Here is a 13,910-nt window from a genome sequence, read left to right on the forward strand (position 1 = left end):
CGTCCCTCCAAACGACGGCCTAGTTGACCAGGAGTCGATTGACGAATGGTTCAAATTTTTCAACGACAAAGGCCTGGAACTCCTGAGGTTCCTACTACAAAGGAAAAAGAGGAAGACTGAAATAATCAATCGGAATATTGCTGAAATTAAGGAACAACTGGAAACTTTTAAAGAAACGACAGAATTCAAAACACTCACCACACAGCTAAATAGGGATTTAACCAAGAAGGACAAAGAGGTACAACAAAGAAAAAGTAAAAAATACATTAGGGACATTAATGATTTTAGGAATGACCAAGCCTTCAAATGGCAAAACCAAATAGGAAAGACAGAAGTCAGTTCCACATATTCAACTCCTGAGAAAACAGTAAGAATGTACCCACAGCAGACAAATGAACCCCCCATACAGAGCCCACAAAGAAGAGGCTACTACAATCAGAAAGACGGAAACGAAGGAATGACACCTAGACAACAATACCAAGATTATGGATATAGGAACGAATATCCACATACCCCCCAGAGAGGGAACAGAAGACCCCAACAAAGCGATAGAACGCCACAGAATGGAGGGAGGAGACCATTTTATGGAAAAAACAACAGGAAGCCCTACAATAACTGGCACAAACCCCCATACGATCAAAGGGACCAAAGAGGATACGCACAAGACTACAGAGAATACAGGAGGCCATACGAATACAGGGAAAATAGAGGACCAGTACATGACTACCACGGACCAAGGGGTAGAAGTCCGGGCCAAGACTACGAACAGAGAGAAAGAAGAGCACCCCAACAGAGAGACTATCGGGATCACGAACGAAGTCCGATACCCACCTACAATTATTATGCTCCTCTGACCGATCGAGGGGAAGAGAGAAACAACCAATATAGACAATACCCCCCACAAAATGAAAATCCCGACCACAGCAGGCCTTTTTTAGACAGAGGTCGGGAGAACCCTCCTCAGAGACATTTAGACGAAAACAGAAGCCAGAGAAGAAGCGACGAAAGAAGAGAGGAAAACGATCCGGAAAGAGAGAGCAAAAGAAGAAGAGTATAAAAGGAGAAGGTATATTCAATCTGAGTGGCCAGACCCTAACGCATGAGGAAATAGGGGTTCTGGACAAAGGATTGAAATATGCACCTTACAAGAATATGGACAAATTCCAGACTTATCTGGGAATTCAAAAATTCGTGAGAAAACTGAACATTGCCAAGTACATGGCAGGAAACCCAGTAAGGCCCAGATACATGGCACCCCATGATGAAGAGATTGTACACAGCACACTACGAAATAAATCTGTTTTTAATCCACCTGTAAATAACAACAAGTACACTGAAGTTTTTAAACAAGTTGTTTTAGATGATATTAAAGTTTTAAAAATCAAAAAGAAAGAAGAACCAAAGCACATAAAAAGCGGTATCAAGAAATTAACAAGAAGGAAAGATCTAGTCATAAGACCAGCTGACAAAGGAGGGGGAATCGTGATTTTATCCAAAGAGCAATATCATACGAGCATGACCAAGATGCTGGAAGATGAGATGACTTACAGCAGACTGCTAAGCAATCCAATGTTCAAGTGCAGGAAGGCATTAGAAAAGGTGGTGTGCCTGGGAATCAAGAAAAACATATTAAATAAAAAGGAAGCCCGCTACCTGATACCAGAATCCTGCCGAACCCCAATCATATACTCACTGCCGAAAATACATAAAAATAAGACAGATCCACCACCAAGACCCATTGTAAACGGCATAGACTCTTTAACATCAAGGATTGGACAATATATTGACGTGTTCCTGCAGCCAGCGGTCCAGAACACAGAGGCATACCTCAGAGATACCAAGCAGACGCTACAAATATTAGAAGAAACTCCGAAAGAAGAAGGACCCTGGATCCTAGCCACGGCAGATGTCTCTTCCTTATATACAGTGATACTTCACCATCAAGCATGCGAAGCCACAAAATGGGGCCTTAGACTATACACCCAATTGCCCTGCGTCCAAAGGAAGTTTCTAGTGAAATGTCTAGACTTTTGTCTTAAGAATAACTACTTCTGGTACAATAAAAATTATTACCACCAACGAACAGGAGTAGCCATGGGGGCCAAGTTTGCCCCAAGCGTGGCAGGCCTCTTCATGGCCCAGTGGGAGGAGCAAAATGTTTTTAAGAATAGACCCACTGAACTGGCCATCTACAAGAGGTATATTGACGATATTTTTATACTTTGGAAAGGCGAAGTAGACCAACTCACGAGTTTCCTGGAGAATCTGAACACTAATGACCGAAATATCAGGTTATCCTGGGAAATTAGCGAAGAAAAGGTGACATTCCTAGACCTAGACATCATACAGGAACACGGTAAATTATCATCTAGCACGCACTTTAAAACAGTGGACAGAAACAGCTACCTTCCGAGAGACAGCTGTCACCACAGGAATTGGCTGTTCAATGTCCCCAAAGGCCAACTTATGAGAGTCAGACGAAACTGTACCCACTTAAATACTTATCTGGAACAGGCAGAGCACATTGCACAGAAATTTACTAACAAAGGATACGATCAGCAATTTATAAGAAAGAAGGTATTGGAAGTAAAAAATATGGATCGAAATGAACTGATCAGAGACAAAATCAGGAAAGAAACGGAATCTATGCTAGCACCACTAATTTTGGATTTTAACGTTCAACATAAAAGAATAGAGAAAATTATTAGGAAACACTGGCATATACTTTTGGCCGACAAAGACCTGCAAGACAAACTTCCCCGCAATCCCAGATTCATATACAAAAAAGCCCCCACCTTGAAAGATAAAATCGTAAAAAACGTTATCGACCCCCCAAAGAAGATGATCTCCTTCTTCACACGCAATGGTTTTTTCCCCTGCAAAAGGTGTTTCGCGTGCTTAAGAACCAAGCGCCCAAATGAAAAGAAACTCCATTTTGCATCAAATAGCACTGGAGAGACATACGAGATTTAAGAGTTCATCTGCTGCAACACAGAGGGAGCAGTATACGCTCTAGAATGCAGTTGCGGCCTACAATATATAGGCCGCACCAAAAGACCCCTCAGAGTCAGGATTAAGGAACATGTGAACAACATCCTAAAGGGGTATGACAAACACAGTGTCTCCAAACACTTCCTGCTGTGTCACAACAAAGACCCCACACAATTAAAATTTTGGGGAATTGAACCATATGTGAGACACTGGCGGGGAAGTCACAAAGTAAGAACCCTCAGCCAACTGGAATCCAAGTGGATATACACCTTAGACACTTTTGTCCCGAGAGGTTTGAACATTGAGTTCGACTTAAACTGCTTTTTAAGTGATTTTTAATGCGACTGTCTTTCAGTGATTTTTAATGCGATTCCTATGCGATTTTTAATGCGACTGTTTTTAAGTGACTTTTAATTTTTAATTCGATCCTTATGCGATTCCCAATGAGTAGTGTAGTCTTTCAGTGATTTTTAATGCGATTTCTATGCGATTCTTAATGCGCCTTTTTTTAAGTGATTTTAATGCGACTTTTTTTGCGATTCCCAATGAATAGTGTACAATCTCTTCCTACTTTTTAATACATATAATCTGGATGTTGATATTTTGTTTTCCCTGATGATTCCCCTTTTCTCCCCCTCCCCCTCTCCCATTTTTTCCCTCCCCCCCCTCCCTTCCCCTCCCCCCTCCAACCTCCCGCTTACTCAAGTGTGTTGTTTACAGGATAGGGGAAATAAGCCTATTCCACCACCTCCCTGTGAAGTAGCTAAACTAATCAATCACTATTTGTACCACCCCTTTTCTATATATACAGATTTTATATAGAACAAACTGGTCCTCTTCACCGATTAATATACCCCTGGAGTTTTATATAAGTTTTTTATACTGAGAACCTAAGTGTTCCTTTCCTTTTAAAGTTTATTTTTAATATTTACAATAAAGATTTCATATATACCCCATTCACAATGTTACACAGAACCGGAACCCATCCACACTATATTTGCACTGTCGCACTGGTCGCAACACGAGGATCAGGCGACCATATCTCCTTTCTTGTTTGTTTCACCTGATTTTTGTTTGTTTCACTTGATATATGATCTGTTTATTTTATTGCCCCATTTTTTGCACTTTAGCATATGTATAAGTTTGATCTTCGTATTTAAGACACAAGAGCACGAGCACTTTGGATATATTGTACTGTAATACTTTAACACATGCAGAAATTGGGTTTTTATCTATATATATATTTTTTCACTTTTTTATCAACATATGCATCAGTGTTTATATTTATATCCCTTGTTGGATCAACACATCTACTTTTGAGTCATTATATCTACGCATAATCTCAACTCCAATTCATGCGATTTTTTACGATTGTTTTACGTTTATGATTATTTAAAACTTCGTGACCTATGAATACTAGGAACTATTATCAGCATTCATATTTTTGCCACCCAAATGCATTATTTTACATTTTTCTACATTGAACCTCCTTTGCCATGTAGTTGCCCACTGCATTAATTTGTTCAGATCTTTTTGCAAGGTTTCCACATCCTGCGGAGAAGTTATTGCCCTGCTTAGTTTAGTATTGTCCGCAAATACCAAGATTGAACTGTTTACCCCATCCTCCAGGTCGTTTATGAACAAATTAAACAGGATTGGTCCCAGCACAGAACCCTGGGGGACCCCACTACCCACCCCTGACCATTCCGAGTACTCCCCATTTATTACCACCCTCTGAACTCGCCCTTGTAGCCAGTTTTCAATCCATGCACTCACCCTATGGTCCATGCCAATGGACATTATTTTGTACAGTAAACGTTTATGGGGAACTGTGTCAATTGTTTTTGCAAAATCCAGATACACCACGTCTACGGGCCTTCCTTTATCTAGATGGCAACTCACCTCCTCATAGAAGGTTAATAGATCGGTTTGGCAAGAACGATTCTTCATGAATCCATGCTGATTTCTGCTAATGATACTGTTCTCATAACTAAAATCTTGCATATAGTCCCTTATCATCCCCTCCAAGAGTTTACATACTATTGATGTTAGGCTAACTGGTCTGTAATTCCCAGGGATGTATTTTGGGCCCTTTTTAAATATTGGTGCTACATTTGCTTTTCTCCAATCGCCTGGTACCATTCCAGTCAGTAGACTGTCAGTAAAAATTAGGAACAATGGTCTGGCAATTACTTGACTGAGTTACCTAAGTACCCTTGGGTGCAAGCCACCTGGTCCCGGTGATTTATTAATGTTAAGTTTCCCAAGTCTAATTTTAATTCTGTCCTCTGTTTACCATGGAGGTGCTTCCTGTGATGTGTCATGAGGATAAACACTGCAGTTTTGGTTACTGAAGCCCCCGATTCCCTTGTGAAGATTGAGGAGAAGAATAAGTTCAATACCTTCGCCATCTCCCTATCCTTTGTAACCAGATGTCCTTCCTCATTTTTTATGGGGCCAATATGGTCTGTCCTCCCTTTTTTACTGTTTACATACTTAAAGAATTTCTTGGGATTTTTTTTGCTCTCCTCCGCTATGTGTCTTTCATGTTCTATCTTAGCCATCCTTATTGCCCCCTTACATTTCTTGTTACATTCTTTATAATGTCTGAATGCTGATGATGATCCCTCAACCTTGTATTTTTTTATTTTTTGAAGGCCTTCTCCTTTGCTTTTATATGCATTTTTTTTTTTTAGTCCTTTATTTTTTTTAATGAAAAATTCCATACATTATTCACATCAATCATTCATAATATTTAATAATACAAAAACATATAAAATGTATAATTTATACAAACCCATTTTTTTGTTTCTACCCTCATTCCATACAAAGTTGTATTTTTGCTACTAATTCATATCTCCCCTTTTCCCTTTTTTTCTATTTCCTTCCTCCCCTCCCCTCCCTATACCTTCCTCCCCTCCCCTCCCTATACCCCCCCCCTCCACCACAACAAACTATTCCTATAACCTTTAGTATTTTATTCACCACATGCTACTAACTTCCCCCCTATCCAATGTTCTTGATTATCTAATTATATTATCATTACTTTTACAAGCCATCCTTCTGTCCCTCTCTCCCTTCTCCCTTTCCCTGCGCGCTCCCTTCTCTTCTTCCTTTCCCTCAGCTGTTTTTATCTCCCCTTTCCTCTCTAATCTTCCCCCCTGTCTCTACATCTGAAGCCTCTCTACTATCAATTGGTGCGGGGCCAAGTCCACATCCCCCAACCATGACTGCCATATCTTGTCGAATTTACCCCTGTTGCTTCTGCGACTATAAGCCAATCGTTCTCTAGGGAGCAGCTAATTGACATACGCAATCCATTGCTTCACTGTACCGTTGGGGCCATCCAATGCCTTGCAATGAGTTTCCTGGCAAGGTATATCAGTCTAGTTAACATAAAATACTTTCCTCCCGGGAACATTTTTGCATTTATAGCTCCAAGTAAGTATACAGTCGGGTTCAGGGGGATGGGGACCTGTGCCAACCTCGAAATGCACTGGGAGACCTCATCCCAGTACCTATACAACTTTAGGCACCTCCAAATTACGTGGATGTAGCCCCCTCTGTGCACTCTACACTTAGGGCACAACGGGGAGTCTCCTCCTCCCCATTTATAAAGCTGTACTGATGTTCTGTAGGCCCTATGAAGAATAAATAATTGTGACAGCCTTTGGGTTGCGGAAAGCGACACCACTGGAATAGCCTCAAGCGCCATTTCCCACTGTTTTTCTTCTATCTCTCCTATATCCTCTACCCATTTATTTCGGCACTTTAACAAAGTATGATCCTGAACCAACCTCAGCAACTCCCTATATATTTTTGATATTAACCCTTTCCTCGTATCTGCTAAAAAAACCTCACTCAGGAGTGATACTGTTGGTACTGTCTGAGAATGTGTTATTTGTTGTGACTGTAACGCATGGCGAAGTTGGAGATATTGATAAAAACCCCTCGGGTTCAGGTGAAATTCCCTGCATAGTTGTTCATATGTCTTCAACACCTCTCCCTCATATAATTGTGAGACGAACCGAATCCCCTTTTCTTTCCAGTGTGTAAACCCTTGTAATTCCTGGATCTCAGGGCATCTTCTATTGTGCCAAATCGGTGTGAATGGAGGCACTTATAGGTTCTACGCCCTTCAGTAGAACTTATAGAGTAAGTTCTACTGAAAAAGAGAGTACTTATAGGTTCTACGCCCTTCATGCTTGGCAAATCTATTTCCAAATGTGAGGCCGCTTCTAGCATGGGTTCCGATATTGTCACCAATTTGTATGTAGGGTCCTCGTTCCCCTTCCGACCCCACCCTGCCATTTGTTGTAGCTGTGATGCCAAAAAGTACAGTTTAGAATGGGGTATTGCCAGCCCTCCTCTATCCTTTTCATATTGCAATGTATCCAGGCTAATCCTGGGTGCCTTTTTTTCCATATCAGTTCCCTCATTAGTGTATCAACTCGCTTGAACCACTTTTTTGATATCCATATAGGTGAATTATGAAAAACGTACAGTTGCTGTGGTGCCCACACCATTTTTATTAAGTTTGCTCGTCCTATAACTGAAAGGAGAAGCCTACACCAGCTATTGCTTTTTTCTTTCTGTCTAGAGAGCAATGGCTCCAGGTTCAACCGAAGATATTCGGCCGGATTCGGGGACACCATAACTCCCAGATACTTAAAACTATTAACTATTGCTATTTGTTCTGCCCCCACTGGTAGTCGGTCCCTCGGCTGGTCTATAGGCATTAAAGTTGATTTTGACCAGTTAATAGCAAAGCCTGAAACGCTGCCATATTCTCCCATTATCTCCATCACTGCCCGCAAAGATGAGGTCATGTCACTCAAATATATAAGTGCATCATCTGCGTATAAAGATATTTTTTCTTCTCTCTGATACCTACGGAACCCCACCACCTCCGTTGAATTCCGGATCATTATAGCTAGAGGTTCTATTGCCAAGGCGAACAGTAATGGAGACAGTGGGCAACCCTGTCTAGTTCCTCTATACAATTCAAATGGAGACGAAAGGTTATTATTAATACGTATTCTGGCTCTGGGTTTAATATAAAGTATCTTTACCCATGATACGAATTTACTTCCCAATCCAAATCTTTTCAATATTTCCATGAGGTAGGGCCACTCCACACTATCAAACACCTTTGAGGCGTCCAGTGAAAGAATGGCCCTACCCCCCGGATTATCCACTGGCATCTGTAGGTTCATGTAAAGTCTCCTTATATTATCTGACATGGAGCGGGTGGGTATAAAGCCAGACTGATCACAATGGACCAGCTTGCCAATCACTTGAGATAGCCTCTTAGCCAAAACACTGGCAAACAACTTAACATCCGCATTTAATAGCGAAATTGGGCGATATGAATCCAATAGGAGTTTGTCTTTTCCAGGCTTTAAAATTACTGTTATTATTGCCCCTTGCATGCTATCTGGTAAGTGACCCACTTCCTCAGCCTCCGTTATGGCCTGCAGTAATAGTGGTAAAAGGTCCTCTCTATAGTGTGAGTATACCTCTGCCGGGATCCCATCTGGGCCTGGTGATTTATGGTGCTTTGTCCCCTCCAGGGCTTCTCTTAGTTCAACTAAAGTGATTGGATGGTTTAACATTTCCCTGTCCGCCTCCAATAACTGCGGGAGTGGACAGGTTTGTAAAAACTGTACCAAATCAGATGGAATATAACTAGTCTTACTAGAGTACAAATCCCTGTAAAACTGCTGAAAGCTGTTTAAAATGTCTGAGCTAAGGGTCTGCCTCTCCCCAGATTTAGCCCTCACGGCCAGGATATTAGTAGAGTCTCGTTGCTCTCTGGCTATAAGGGCTAAAAGGCGGCCAGTATTTTCCCCTTCTTCGAAATAATTTTTGTTGCTGAAAGTATCTTCTCTTCTCTGCTGCCGATAACCAAACCGAGTTGTATACCACTTGTGCCTCCTTCCAGGATTCTTGATTGGATTTTGATGGGTCTTTTATTAAGGCCTGTTCCCTTTCTTTCAGTTCTTCCCGTACCCTGTTCTCCCATTCCCTGGAACGAGTTTTAATTCCCGCAATTTCTTTAATGAGACATCCCCTCAAGAATGCCTTGAGTGTATCCCATACTACCACAGCACTAGCAGATCCCCTGTTAAATTGCAGGAACTCCTGCAGTGCCTCTCTCATTCTGTCTACCTGCGGAAACATAGTAGGGGTTCACCTTCCATAATGGGCGCCCCAGCATTCCAGTGGTGTCTAACCGCACCCAAAATGGAGAATGGTCGGATAGTAGGCGTGGTTCATATGCTGAGTCCTCTACCCACTGCATGAGTGCCTCATTCCCTAAACCCAGGTCGATACGAGAGAAGCCATCATGTGTTGCAGAGTAACATGAGTAGCATCTATCCTTTTCATGTCTCTCTCTCCATACATCCCGGAGTCCTATTTCCGTAAGCAGGGCAGCAAAGGCCGTCCTGCCAACTGTCTGTCTCATACTTCTAGGTGTCAAAGACATTCTATCTTGGGAATTATCTAAGATATTGTTATAATCTCCCAGTGCTAGTACCGGCACTTCCGGGTGTAAGGCCATAAATTGTGATAGACACCCAAGTGGAACTGATGAAAATGGCGGGGGTATATATATAGATGCAATTATGCATATTAATCCGTTAATTTTACATAGCAAAAAAACAAATTTTCCCTCCTTATCCACCCTCTGTTCTATGCATTCAAAGGAGACATCCGAGGAGACCACTATACTAACACCCCTTGAGTATGAAGTGTGCATGGAATGGAACTGTGTCGGGTATCTCCTTGAACGCAATAAATGAACAGTCTGAGTCTGGACACAAATGCGTTTCTTGTAAACAGATTATCTGAGGTTTCATTTTATCGAAGTATCTAAACATTGCACTTCCCTTATCTCTGTCCCTCAGCCCTCTCACATTCCATGTCATTAGAAGTGGCCTTTTTTTTTTCCCCTTCTCCTTACTCATATAGGGAATCATACCAGTTCAAGTAATTATAAAACCAAAAACAACAACATAGACAAAAAGTCAAAATACAATTATCATTCTGAATTTTACCTACCCCTTGGGCCCCCTCAGTGTACGATACATATCTATGAACCTTCCTCTTAATCCCCCCACCTTCAGTGGTGAAACATAAAAGACATTTGTGGCTAAACTTGTATTTGTGATATTTTCCACTATTCGTTCGTGTTATACCTCTCCCACCCACCCCTCCCTTCCCTCCCTTCCCTCCCTCCCCTCCCTCCCCTCCCTCCCCTCTCCTCCCCCTTTCCCACCCCCTACCCTCCTGCCTCACCCACCCCCTCTCCCTCCCGCCCCCTACCCTCCCTCCCTGCCCATCTGGGCCTACCCTAGGGGCTATATTCCTGACCTCCCCCTTACACTCATTCCCCAAACTGCACCAGCATACCTTGCCCATGCCATACATTTCAATACCCCCTTTCCCCAGGGATCTCTATCTTACCCCCCCCCCCCTGACCTTATTAGTGCTATTCATGTGTTTTAATTTTTGTGCTCATAAGCAAAATTATTTATCGTGTCGGCTCAATGTATTCTAATAAGTGTGTATCTAACCTTTACTGTTTTATATTCTATTCCTACTTCACTCCCTAGTTCGTATTTTACTTATTGTGATTTGTTTTTTACTTATTTCTTGTTTCTTAGTATATTGCTTATTATCTCTATTTCCCCTCTCCCTTCCCTCCTCCCAATACCTCAAGTGTCAAAAGAAACAAAAAAAAAAAAAAAAAAAAAAACAAGATCTAATTAGTCTCTAGTCTCTCTTCTCCTATATTCCGTGTTGTTCTCTCATTGTTCTCCAACCATTCTTCCACACTTCGAGGGGAATCAAAAAAGAGTGTCCCATTCCTTGTAGTTATTCTCATACGGGCGGGGTACAATAATGCATAGTCCATCCTTTTTTGCTGTAACATACGTTTAATCGGCATATATGCCGCTCTGAGTTTTTGCAGGTCTGGAGAAAAGTCCTCATATAGTGAAATTCTTACCCCCCTATAGAGGATCTCTCCCATTTCTCTCGCCTTCCGAAGCAATGATACTTTGTCTCTGAAATTGAACATTTTCATGATTATGGGTCTTGGGTACTCCTTACCCTGACGGGGTTTAAAGGGGACTCGATGGGCACGCTCAATGCCAAAGAAAGGAGAGAAGGATGTAGTCCCAAATGTCTCCTTAACACATCCCTCCAAAAATTCTATAGGGTCAGATCCCTCACTCCGTTCGGGCATGCCTATTACTCTTATATTGTTTCTCCGGTTTCTATTTTCTAATTCATCTATTTTAGCTGACTGATTTTTTTTGTATTTCTTCATATCAGTTATATCTTGTCTAAGCGGGAATAGCACATCTTCCACAGAGCTTAATCTATCCTCTAGGGCTGCTGTTCTTCCCTCCGTTTCTTTCAGTCTGCCTCCCAACACTGCAAGTCCCTCCTTTATGCTTTTCAGCTGAATATCCAAACCGGAGATTGATTCCTTACATGCAGTTATCGCGTACAGGAGGTCCCTCATTGTTGGTTCTTCCACTCTTCCACTTTGGTCTCCCTCCATATCTGCCTCGGTTATATTAGGTAGCTTTTTAATTTCTGTGACACCACTTGTAATATCGACTTTTCCCGCCCCTTGACCTTTTGTAGGTGGCACTGTGGTTGGGCTTGCTACAGCCGATATTGACCCGCTGCTTTGGTTTTTCCTAACCACCGAGGTACCTGTTTGAATTGATTGTTGGGATTTTACTGGTGATAGGGAGGTCCTAGCGAAACGCTCTAACTTTGTTGCTGCCGCTGCTGCAACTGCTGCTGCGGCTTTCACTTGGTTTGTCTGATTTTTTGCAGAGCGTGTAACCTGACCTCCTACTTGCTGTGGCTGATTTTGTAACAGGGTGCTGATTTAATTTTTCCTCTGCTGCCCACTTCCCAGCCATACTGTTATATCATGGGGACAAAAAAGTGGGAGGAGGGAAAAAAGAAGAGAAAAAAACAAAAGAAAAAAAAAAGAAAAAAATGTTTTTCTCAACTTTCCTTTTGTTGGTTTGGGATATAATAAATGCTGTCCCAGTCTGCTGGTTTTGCTTAAGAATAGTACCAAAAGGGTAATCCTCCGCACACCACTGATACCACAGCATCAGCCCAATAGCACATGGGGCAGTGAGCAGACACACAGACAACACAGTTCCACTTACAGCTGATATTATAGTAAGCGTCTTGCATCCACCGTTCCACTGGTTCTATTTATGTTGTGAAAAAAAAAAAAAAAAGCCTCACACCAGCTCCCTGTCCGTCTCCCACTTCGGACTGGGGCTGCTATTTTCTTTATTTCAGGTACTGTCTCTTTATCACCAATAGATATTGAGGCAACAAGTTCTATTTAACCAGGATTTCACATTGCAGGCTCAGTTAAGTTTCTGCAATCAAGAACCAGGAATAAAAGTAATTTATAGCAAATATGGTATATGGTATATGAGGGAAAAAAAAAAAAAAAGGGAAAGTTTTTCACCTATGTCTGGCGTCTTCTTAGTCACTCTCCAGTTTCACAGCATTACCTTGCTAGTTTTATTGGCCGCGTGTTGCGTCGTTCACTGCTTCTGCTGCTACTAAGTTCAGCCTGCTCATTGGCTACTGACAGCCAAGGGGGGGCCTCTCACGCCGCCCCCACGACTCCGTCCTCCAAGCTCTCTCACCGCCACACACGCCGACGCCACCGCTGCTGAAGCTGCTGAAGCCGCTACTGAAGCGGATCTCCTCGCTTGGCCGCCGGCCAGCCGGAAGGGTCTCTCACACCCTCCCTCTGCTCCGTCCTCCAGGCCTGCGCCATGATCAGATATGCTCAGTGGCTCTGCAATGCAGTTTAGCCGGGTTCCGCTGTTTACTCCTGCCGCCGACAAACCGGCAATCCTCTCAGCCTGTCGCTTAGCTGGTCAGAGCGGGGGGGGGGAGGAGATCTCACACACTCTCTCACTCCCGCATCCGGTCACGCCCCCCTTTATATGCATTTTTGCATTGGAGTTAAGCCACCCAGGACTTTTGTTCGATCTTTTAAATTTATTACCCAATGGGATGCATTGGCTAATGCCCTTATTTATTATGCTCTTAAAGCAAACCCATCTCTCCTCCGTGTTCTTTGTTCATAAGATTTTATCCCAATTTATGCCTTCTAGCAAGGTTCGTAGTTTAGGGAAGTTGGCTCTTTTGAAATTCAGTGTCTTTGTATTCCCTTATGTTTCCTATTTGTGTAATTTATACTGAAGCCAATTGATTTGTGATTGCTGTTACCTAAATTGCCCCATATTTCCACATCCGTGATCAGGTCTGTATTGTTGGTAATCAGTAGAAAAAAAATATATTATTCTGGAGATCACTAGAAAAAAAATAATAATATTATTCTGGATATCTCTAGAAAAAAAAAAAAAAAATTATTATTCTGGAGATCAGTAGAAAAAAAAATATATATTATTCTGGAGATCACTAGAAAAAATATATTATTCTGGAGATCGCTAGAAAAAAAATTATTATTCTGGAGATCACTAGAAAAAAAATATTATTCTGGAGATCACTAGTAAAAAAATAATATTCTGTAGATCACTAGAAAAAAAAATATTATTCTGGAGATCACTAGAAAAAAATAATATTATTCTGGAGATCACTAGAAAAAAAAATAAAAATTTTTATTCTGGAGATCACTAGAAAAAAAATGAAATACGTTTGGCAGAACTGTCAATATCACCAACAAAGCAGCTTCATTATTATACCATTATAAAGAAGAAGAGAATGTGCGCTGCATTGAGAGATTTCATAAATTGCCTCGTCACAAATGTGATATCTCCATTACGAACGCTAGTTTTACAAGACCGACTGCTTCCGTCTCATCCTTGCTTCCGAGCATGCGTGTTTGTACT

The sequence above is a fragment of the Aquarana catesbeiana genome, linkage group LG08, assembly GCF_042186555.1.
Source record: "Aquarana catesbeiana isolate 2022-GZ linkage group LG08, ASM4218655v1, whole genome shotgun sequence".
Classification (NCBI taxonomy): Eukaryota; Metazoa; Chordata; class Amphibia; order Anura; family Ranidae; genus Aquarana; species Aquarana catesbeiana.